This window comes from Penaeus monodon, chromosome 26 (assembly GCF_015228065.2).
Source record: "Penaeus monodon isolate SGIC_2016 chromosome 26, NSTDA_Pmon_1, whole genome shotgun sequence".
Lineage (NCBI taxonomy): Eukaryota > Metazoa > Arthropoda > Malacostraca > Decapoda > Penaeidae > Penaeus > Penaeus monodon.
Genome location: NC_051411.1, coordinates 10,594,094 through 10,604,093, shown reverse-complemented (window position 1 = coordinate 10,604,093; position 10,000 = coordinate 10,594,094). Strand labels below are relative to the sequence as shown.

Genomic DNA, 10,000 nt, shown 5'->3' with positions numbered 1-10,000 from the left:
TTTTTGTTATCTTCATCCAAAGGACTAGATGGAATATAAATATATTCATGGAAAATGATATTTCAGGGTGCTAGGTTATGATATGATATTTTTTTTAAATATGTGATTTATTCTAGTTTATACCAACTTGTTTTCCATATTTAATTATGAATGTTAGTAGTCAAGCTTACACCATTAAAGGGATGTTTAACTTCATGCTGCAACTGCTACAGGTATGGAAAAGTGAAAGACGAAAGACCATCCTTACTGAAGCGAGCAGAGAAAGTTCTGCGGCAGGAGAGGAGGACAAGGAGGAAGAGAGTGAAGAGGAGGAAGAGGAAGACACCGAGAGGACAATTCTATTCCAGAAGTTGCATGGCAGCATGACTCAGCAGGTATAACTGGTCATGTTCTTGTTGCTCTTGCTTTTGAGTGAGGAACAGAATTAGGTTGATCTTTTAAGTCCCTATGTTTTGGATTTTAATTTCAGATTTTTTTTTTTTTTTTTTTTTTTTTTTTTTTTTTTTTTTTTTTTTTTTTTTTTTTTTTTTTTTTTTTTTTTTTGTATATAGTTTAGTTTTTCGGTAACATTAAATAATTTTAATGCATTACAGGAGAGATCAACAGTGTTCAGATCATTTCGTGAAGCATCTGCTGGTGTGCTGATGTGCACTGTAAGTATAAAAAGTATACTTTGATATGCATTTTAATATTGTGAAAATTGAATACTGTTTGGTGAACATAGTTCTTCAAGATTGTAGACTTATATCCATCAGTTTGCTTTCAGTCTTGTTTACTCTCTCGCCTTCCTTCTCATGTGTAATGATAGAATGTTACTTATATTTTCTAACTTGCAGGATGTTGCCTCAAGAGGTCTAGATTTGCCAAGAGTGCGTTGGATTGTTCAGTTTAACGCTGCATGTACAGCCGCTGACTATGTCCATAGAGTAGGGCGTACAGCACGTGTCAATTCTGCTGGATCAGCTGTTGCATTCCTAGCTCCCTCAGAAGCTCCTTACATTCAGATGCTTGAGAAGCACAAGATTTTGTATGTTGATAGTGGAATTTACAAATCATTTTAGAGTGTATGACATTTCTTGCTCTGCTGGTTATGTGGAATTCTGACATATGTTTTTTTTTTTTTTTTTTTTTTTTTTTTTTTTTTTTTTTTTTTTTTTTTTTTTTTTTTTTTTCAGATATATTTGATTCTTTCTAGATTAATAAAATAAAGTCTGGTCCTTCTGCTTAATTTCCCCAAAAGATTACAAGAGATCAAAATGAAGGAAGTGCTCAAAAGCTTTAGCTTTGGCCTGTGATATTACACTGGTTGAAGATCAGGTATGTAGTAAATTTGCTTGTGTATGGTTTACTGATTGTTGATTTAGGAAAGTAAAAGTTTTGCAGGTCAGGTAGGAAAGAAGAGAAGATAAAAAGTGAATTTTCAGTATTGTATAACTTTGTACACGAACCAAACCAAATGGATAAACTGAGTGACATTAGTCCATTATTACCAATAGTAGCGATACTTGTTTGCCATTTGCCTGGCGTGGCAGGGCAGCTGCAAGCATGACATGGTGAGGGCCCACCTGGTTCATGGCCCAAGCCTTTGCCTAGCATTTTGTCTAGTGAGAGCCAGCTGTGGGTGTGGGTGTGATGAGGCGGACTTTGTCCACTGTTTCTGAAGTTTGAGTGTATTTTGGACATATGGACCATACTTACTAATAGAATTACCCTGTCACTCATGCTTCCACTTTTACATTATTATTTTTAAAGCCAAAAACACATTGCAGTCTAATGGAGTGTGAGTTTTATGCTTTATTCTTTTATCTCTATAGCCTTCTATGAGGTCATGGAAGAATTAGCCACCAACTTCCAGCTCAGCATGGAAAATGAAACTCCTCAGTGACCAAAGCATGCATGACTTGTCCCGCAAAGGTGAGTGGCCGTGTTTTTTTGTAAGGTCCACATTGTAAATAGGGACATACATGGGTTATGGGGTTTGATGGATTAATAATGTTGTTTTGATGAAGTAACTCAAATGGAAAAAAAGATAATGAGGTTTTCTTGTAGCAATGACCTGACCTTCTTTTGAGTGATTGATCCTAAGAACTAACTAATTTTTTTATTTTTTTTTTGAAGCATATTCTTTACAAATATAAGAACCAGGTTTTTAACTGGTATTTTTTAAAAAAGTAGTCTTAAGGAAAGATAACAAAACATATGGCAGTTTCGTTTTTTTCTTTCTTTCTTTCCTTTCTTTTTTTATATATTTTCACTTCTTATTCTTTCATTTAGGAAAAAGCCTTATTAGAGAGAAATGAGAAACAGATTTTTAAAGGAACAGAATTAGGGAGTATAAGTAGTATATTTTTTAAGTAGTATTTTACCTTTTTTTTTTTTTCATATTTTTCAGCTTATGTATCCTTTGTACGGGGCTTATGCCTCTTACCCCAAAGAAGTGCGTGAGATGTTTTAGCTTCAAAGCGCTCCATCTTGGTCACTATGCAAAGAGCATGGGGCTCAGAGACACTCCCTCTGCCCTTGGCGCATCAGCAGCCTTCAAAGCAAAGAGAGAGTTTTAAGGGAAAACGGGAGAGGAAGGAGAAGAGAAAAAGTAAGTCCCCTTGTTATATAGTTTTATGGCTTTTTTTTTTTTTTTTTTTTCTTTCATTCTTTTTCTTTTTTTTTTCTCCTTTTTTTTTTTTTTCTTTTTTTTTCTTCTTTTTTTTTCTTTTTTTTTTTTTTCTTCTTTTTTTTTTGTTCTTTTCTTTTTTTTTTCTTTTTTTCTTTTTCTTTTTTTGTTTTCTTCTTCCTTGTTTCTTAAGAAAAAAATTTTTTTTTATAATTTTATTCTTGTTTATATTCCTATTCTTCATGGAAGAATAGAATGTTTTACTCAAGGAAAGTTCAAAAAGTAAAAACATTCAGTCTTTTGTCATGAATAGACTGTTCTAGCATTGTGGCTCATATTAGTGTATTCCATGCAGTAATTTAAGAAAAACACGAAATTGGACAAGAGGAAATGGATTATCGTCATCATTTTTTTTGTTTTTTAGTTTTATTGACTGTTTGTGTCAAACTAACCCAATGATACTTATCGTAGGAGAATCCCAAGTGATGAAATCAGAAAATGGGGCAAGCTTCCAAAGTCAGCAATGTTTCTCCGGAGTTTGTACAGTGGCCTTAGACACCCTTCCTCCAGCAAGGCGGCAAAGGCAAGCAAAGAAAGATGAGAATTGGCAAGAGGCAGAGGAAGGGGGGTGAGAGAATTGAGTGTGTGTTATGCAGTAGTACAAGCAGTCATGTCTTTTTCATAATAACTTCAGGAAAAATTTCTATTTTTGGCAAGGTGTGTGTGTATATTATATATATATATATATGTATGTGTATGATGTTAGAGTGGTGTTGCATAATTGATATTTATTTTGTTAATATTGTTAGTAATGTAAAAATAATTTTTTTTTTATAAGGAGAAAATACACTGTAATGATTGGATATCCATTATTAAATACCATTATTGATGTTTTTTATTTCTTTCCTCTTGTTTTGTTTGTAATGAGAGATCCACTGTGGTGTTTGCCAAATGTTTTAAGTAACATTTATATTTACAATACAAAATTATTGTTTGATATCCTTCCAACACTTGTTTTTAGGGAATACAAAAAGTTTGGATTATTTTCAGAAAAGATGCCTAATGTCTTTTTTAGCACATGTTTTTTTTTAATACCTAAAAAAAATAAAACAATGTGCATATTGAAACTGTAAGATGATGTTGCTAGTTGGTAAAAAAAGTGAAATTTACACAAAAAAGTTGTTACCATAAAATATGAAAACAAAAAATCAAGCATAAACAAGAAAAAAAAATGCTGCTTTAAATATCAAACTTAACTTTTGCATTAAATTGTTTAGAATGTTTTACTAAAAAAATAATCAATAGATATTACAGGAGAAATAAAAACACGGGAATTAGGCACTATTTATCCATTTAACATCTCATCCATTTCTTGAAGGGAATGTATTCAACAGTCAATTAACAGTTTAAAAACCTATTTTGCATAAGTCCTGGAAAGAGGTATGAAAACAGACCCTTACTTTTAACTTTACTGAAACATTTCAAATTATGGATTTTTGAGACCAGTCATCTTAAGCACACATCACATAACACAACCACACTCACTACAAACATCAAATATATATATTAGGCATGGGAATTCAACAAAACAAAAAAAAAAAATCATGTATGAGAAATAAAAAACCCAATGAACAACAGTGAAAAACGCTTGCTACTTAGTAAGCAAAAAATATATATTACATACTCTCACCCTGACTGTGGGTCTTTGGAAACCACATATGCAATATGATAAGGCACTTAAATGACATGCAACGTTGTGGCAGACCTTACAATTTTTTTAGATACAAACCAGCTTAGTATGTAACAGTAAAGAAAAACTAAAAAAAAGCAGCTAACAAATACATGGAAAAAAGGTTTAGGTACGAACTTAAATAATTGTAAATACTAAGTATTGCAAAAAAACCCATTGCTGCACTAGGAGCTAGAGGAGCGAGCAAGAAATACGCCCTGAAGCACCAAACCGAGATGATTTCGGTCCTTCCAAGTGCCGCCAGGTAAAAGTTGCCTGTTGTTTTTAATATTAGGCTCTTTGTTTTTTGGTATCACACCTTTATTTTGCATATTTTCAGGACGTGTTTTTTTTTCTGTTGTTTTAAAATTTCATTGCTGGCATTGTTTTGTTTTTCATGGTAACATAGTAGAGATGGAGGGTGTTTTTATCCAGCACCTCCCTCAGCCAGTGGGCGCTTGGGAGACTTTGGGACCAATCTTGGTGATCTTCTCCAAACTTGAGGCTGTAGTACGACCTCGCCGTCCCAACCTGCCTCCAGCGTTGTTTTGTCAGCTCTTGTTTTCTGGAAGATGGCGAATATACTGTGGGTTACACCCGGAAGAAGGTCATGGCCATCAGCTCGTCTCCCCACGACCTTCTCGAATTCTGGGTTACCTGAAGGGAAAGAAAAAAAGATGTGGTTTGTCAGATGTCCTCGTTGTGTATATAACTATTTCTCTGTTGGACTGTATTGCTTCCTCTAGAAAGGGGCCCTATTTGGCCTTTGATTTTGGTTAGTTTGGACCGACCGCAGTCTCTATTTTTTTTACATTTTTTTGTTGAAGACCACCATGGACCGCAAACAACGACAGCAAGAAAAAAATACCACTGCCACTGTTTTGCGTTTTACGCACCTGAGGCCAATTTAAGCTTGCCCAACGTGAAGGGCGTAATATGGCGTGAAGTACTTCTCTCCATTTCGGTTTGAGATTCACTCTGGCTGCTGCTGAATGTGAGGGAAAAAAATGAGATTGATGCTCATTTGAGTTTTGTGATGACAATAGAGGTAATTGAAGATATATCAGGGTAGCCAGAAATGGGTATAAAAAGTTAATAGTTTGGTCAAAATAATAGTTCCTCCCAAATTTTGCAATAAATAAAATGCAACAGCTACTGCCTTCATGAAAACTACAACGTCCTTTTGAATTCAAATATTATTAATCCTTAATAAAAAAAAAAAATCATATTCTTAGAAAAAAAAAATTACTCGATTTCACATCCGCACCACCTCCCTCCTCTCCCCTCCCCGTCGCACAACACCCCGCCCACTGAACCTCTCTGACTCCATCGCGAAGTTATCCTTGAGCTCGGCGTAGGTATATATATATAATATATATATATTATATATATATATATATATAATTATATATATTATAAATATAATATATATATATATATATAATATATATTATATATATAATATATATATATAATAATATATATATATAATATATATATATATATATATTATATATATATATATATATATATTAATATATAATAGTTATATATATATATATATATTTAAGAATATATATATATTATTATAATATAATATAATATATATATATATAATTATATATTAATATATATTATATATATACCTACGCCGAGCTCAAGGGATAACTTCGCGATGAGTCAGAGGTCAGTGGGGCGGGGGTTGTGGGGACGGGGGGGGAGAGGAGGGGGGGGTGCGGATGTGAAATCAAAATTTTTTTTTTTTTTTTTTTCTAAAAAATAGGGTTTTTTTTTTTTTTTTTTTTAAAGGGGGTTTTTAAAAAATTTTTTAAATTTTTAAAAGGGAAAACTTTTATTTTTTCATGAAGGCATTTAAGCTTTTTTGCTTTTTAAAAATTTATTGCAAAATTTGGGGGAAGGAACCTATTTTTTTTTGCCAAAAACTATTAATTTTTTTTTTAAAAAACCCTTTTTTTGGGTTTTCCCCGGGAATTTTTATCTCAAAACCCTTTTGGGGCCATCCAAACAAAAGGGAGAAACCCAATCTCTTTTTTTCCCCCCCTTTTCGGGCAGCAGCCAAGTAAATTAAAAACCAATGGAATTTTATTTTCACGAAAATTCCCCCCCTTTTTCCCCTTTTTGGGCCAAGTTTAAAATTTCCCCTCGGGGTGCGAAAACGAAAAACAGGGGCCCAGGGGTTTTTTTTTTTTTTCCTTTGCTGCCCGTTTTTTTTCCCGCCCCATGGGGGGTTTTCAAAAAAAAAAATTTTTTAAAAATAGAGACTGCGGTCGGCCCCAAACAAACCCCAAAATAAAAGGCCAATCCCCCTTTTCTGGGGGGAAAGCCAAAAACATCCCAAAAGAAAATTTTTTTATATACACAACGAGGACACTGAACCCAAAAACCCCCTTTTTTTTTTCCTTTCCCCCTTCAGGTAACCCAAAAATTTTCAAAAAAGGGGTTCGGGGGGAGCCAAAAGTTTGAGGGCCCAAAACCCCCTTTTTCCGGGGTTGTCCCCACGTATTTTCCCCGGCCATTTTCCCCCCAGAAACAAGAGTTTCAAAAAACGCTGGGGGCAGGGGGAAAACGGCGAGGCCCGTACCCCACCCCCTAAATTTTGGAGAAAAAAAATAAACCAAAATTTGGGGCCCCCCAAAGTCCCCCCAAAGGCCCCCACTGGCTGAGGGAGGTGCGGGGATAACACCCTCCATCTCTACTATGTTCCTTTTAAACAAACCAATGCAGCAATGTTTTTAAAAACCCAACAAAAAAAACCCACTTTCCTAAAAATATGCAAATAAAGGTGTATACCAAAAAAAGAGCCTAATATAAAACCAACAGGCAACTTTACCGGCGGCACTTGGAAGGGGACCGAAATCTTTCGGTTTGGTGCTCAGGCTTTTTTTTCTTTCGCCCCTCTAGCCCCCGTGCAGCAATTTTTTTTTTTTTGCAATACTTTTTAGTATTACATTATTTTAATCGTTCCTAACCCTTTTTTCCATGTATTTTTTTTTTTAGCTGCTTTTTTTATTTTTTTTACGTTACATACAAAAGCTGGTTGTTTATCTATAATTGTAAGGGTTCCCCCCCCAACGTTGCATGTCTTTTTAAGTGCCTTATCAATTGCATATGTGGTTTCCAAAGACCCAAGTCCGGGGTGGGAGAGTTTTGTAATATATATTTTTTTGTCTAAGTAGCAAGGTTTTTTTTCACTTTGTTTCTTGGTTTTTTTTTTTTTTCCCCATACATGATTTTTTTTTTTGTTTTTTTGACCCCCATGCTAATATATATTTTGTTTTGTTTTGTAGTGAGTGGTGGGTTTTTTATGTGATTGTTGCTTAAGATACTGTCAAATCCAAATTTTTGAATTTTTTCAGTAATTAAAAGAAGGGTCTGTTTTTCATACCTCTTTCCCGGGAAATTTTATGCAAATAGGTTTTTAAACTGTTTTAATTACTGTTGAATCATTTCCCTTCAAAAAAAGGGATGAGATTTTTAAAATGGAAAAATAGGGCCCTTTCCCTGTTTTTTTTTTTTTTCCCCCTGTATATCTATTGATTTTTTTTTAGTATAAATTCTAAACAATTTAATGAAAAGTAAGTTTGATATTAAAAGCGCTTTTTTTTCTTTTTTATGCTTTGTTTTTTTTTTTTTTTTTTTCTATTTATGGTAAAAACCTTTTTTTTTTTTGAAAATTCACTTTTTTCCCAACTAGCAACATCATTTTACAGTTTCAAATGCACATTTTTTTATTTTTGGGTATTAAAAACATGTTTTTAAAAAAGACTTACTCATTTTTCTGAAATAATCCAACTTTTTGTATTTCCAAAAACGGGGTTTTGGAAAGGTTTATCAAACAATTTTTTGTATTGTAAAATTAATGGTTTTATTTTTTAAAATTTTGCAAACACAAAAGGGGGTTCTCATTACAAAAAACAAGAGGAAAGAAATAAAAACATCAAAAATGGATTAATAAGTATCAATTTTACGGTTTTCTCCTTTTTAAAAAAATTATTTTACTTTACTAAAAATTTATTAAAAATAAATATCAATTATGCAACCCCCAAAACATCATACACATACATATATATATATATTATATACACACACACTTGCCAAAAATAAATTTCCTGAGTTATATGAAAGAATGACTCTTGTACATGCTAACACACACTCATTCTCCACCCCCCTTCCTCTGCCTTTGCCAACCCTATCTTCTTTGCTTTGCCTTTCCCCCGTTGCTGGGGGGAAGGGTTTGTCAAACCCATGTAAAAACTCCCGAAACATTGCTGACTTTGGAAGCTTGCCCCCATCTTCTGATTCTCCTTGGATTCTCCTCGAAAAGTATCATTGGGTTAGTTTGCCCACAAACCCCCAAAAAAAAAATTTAAAAAACAAAAATGATGACGAAATCCTTTCCCCTCTGTCAATTCTGTTTTCTTAAAATCCCCATGAAATACACTAATTTGAGCCCAATGCTAGAACAGCTATTCATGAAAAAGGGATGTTTGTTTATTTTTTTGAACTTTCCTTAGTAAAATTTTCTTTTTCTTCCATGAGAATAGGAAAAATAAAAAAGAATAAAATTTATAAAAAAAAATTTTTTCTTAAGAACAAGAAGAAAAAAAAAAAAAAAAAAAAGAAAAAAAAAAAAAAGAAAAAAAAAAGAACGAAAGAAAAAAAAAAAAAGAAAAAAAAAAAAAAAAAAAGGAGAAAAAAAAAAAAAAAGAATTGAAAAAAAAAAAAAAAAAAAAGCCTAAAACTATTAAATGGGATTACTTTCTCTTCTCCTTTCCTCTCCCGTTTCCCTTAAATCTCTCTTTGCTTTAAAGGCTCCCTGATGCCCAAGGGCAAAGGATTTTCCCCCGAGCCCCATGCTTCTTTGCTGTACCAAATGGAGCGTTTTTTAAAGCAAAAACATCTCCGCACTTTTTTTGGGGGGAAAGAGGCAAAACCCCCGAAAAAAGTACAAAAGCTGAAAAATATAAAAAAAAAAAGTAAATATACTTAAAATACTATTTTAAAAACCCCCAAAATTCTGTTCCTTTAAAATCTTTTTCCTTTTCTCCCCCTAAAAAAGCTTTTCCAAAATGAAAGAAAGAAGTAAATATATAAAAAAAAAAGAAAAAAAAGAAAAAAACGAAACTGCCATTTGTTTGTTACTTTCCTTAAGACTTTTTTTTTTAAAATCCCCCAGTTAAAAAACCGGTTTTCTTATATTTGTAAAGAATAGCTTAAAAAATAATAAAATTTTAGTTAGTTCTTGGTCAATCACCAAAAAAAGGTCAGGCATGCTACAAAAACCCTCATTATCTTTTTCTTTTTAAAGTTACTTCATCAAACAACATTTAATCCATCAAACCCCCCATACCCATGTATTCCCTATTAAAATGGACTTAAAAAAAAAACCGGCCCTCCCCTTTTTGCGGGGCAAGCCCCTGCATGTTTTTGGTCACTGAGGGTTCTTTTTTTTCCATGCTGAGCTAAAAGTTGGTGGCTAATTCTTCCATGACCTCTAAAAGGGCTATAGAGAAAAAAAGAATAAAGCAAAAAATCACATCCATTGACGGCATGTTTTTGGGCTTAAAAAATAATGAAAAGTGGAAGCAGAGTGACAGGGTAATTCTATTAGTAAGTATGGCCCCCTTTTGCCCCAAAAT

General features: G+C 33.1%; 1 protein-coding gene and 1 pseudogene across 2 annotated transcripts in view; one reads left to right on the top strand and one right to left on the bottom strand.

Moving 5' to 3' along the window:
- Positions 1 to 3,674, top strand: part of LOC119589574 — an 8,067-nt pseudogene extending 4,393 nt beyond the window's left edge.
- The window catches only part of LOC119589910 (torso-like protein), a 33,228-nt gene that overhangs the window by 10,655 nt on the left and 12,573 nt on the right, over positions 1 to 10,000 (bottom strand). The gene's annotated exons all lie outside the window — the stretch shown is intronic.